This window comes from Octopus bimaculoides, chromosome 30 (genome assembly GCF_001194135.2).
Source record: "Octopus bimaculoides isolate UCB-OBI-ISO-001 chromosome 30, ASM119413v2, whole genome shotgun sequence".
In the NCBI taxonomy this organism is placed as follows: domain Eukaryota; kingdom Metazoa; phylum Mollusca; class Cephalopoda; order Octopoda; family Octopodidae; genus Octopus; species Octopus bimaculoides.
Window position 1 is genome coordinate 10080980 of NC_069010.1, and position 914 is coordinate 10081893.

Here is a 914-nt window from a genome sequence, read left to right on the forward strand (position 1 = left end):
ATATATATATATATATACTCATATTGTGTTTGGTAGGTAGGCAGGTTGACTGCGCACCTGTCTGACGTTTGTAATTGTATAGCTATCAGTCTGCCTGTTGTTCTGTATGTATGTATATATATATATATATATCTACTTAGTTATCTATCTATCTATCTATCTATCTATCTATCTCTATGCGTTCGTGTGTGTGTGTCATGCATGTATGTATGTATGTATTAAAGAACATGTACAAAAACATATACCTCCACATACATACGCAAGCTCATACAAGTATAAACATATATAAATATATATAAATATTACTCATACACGCACGAGCAGACGACACACGTATGTATGTATACGGGTAAGTGTTCTTGTTTGAGATTTAAGCTCTTTCTAAAAGAGTTAAGAGAGTTCCTGGTGTTCGTAAATATGTGGTTGTATTTGTTAGTTGAACTCTCGATACAGACGTCCAAATATGTGCATCGATTCCCTGAAAGAATCTCAGTTGAAGAATCTTTGAAATATCTTACACATCTTCACTGTGCCGCTTATAGGGTGGATTTAGGGAATGCGTGTCAATTTTGTTGCTTTTTTTTTTCGTAAAACCTCGTATTTCTCAATTTTTGCGTAAATCTTTAGACGTATGTGAGCATGTATGTATGTATATATATATATATATAATGTCACACACAAAGTATAAACGAACGCATACATATATGTGTGTGTGTGTGTGTATGTATGTATGTATGTATATGTATGTATGTTTATTTATGCTCTGTGTGTATATATATATGTTTGTGTGCATATGTATGTATGTATGCATATGTATATACGTTTATACTCTATGTATGTGTGTGTGTGTGCGTGTTCATAATTGGCCAATTACAATTGTTACGAAACCGGAAATGGTGTAAGTGCCCTGTAAA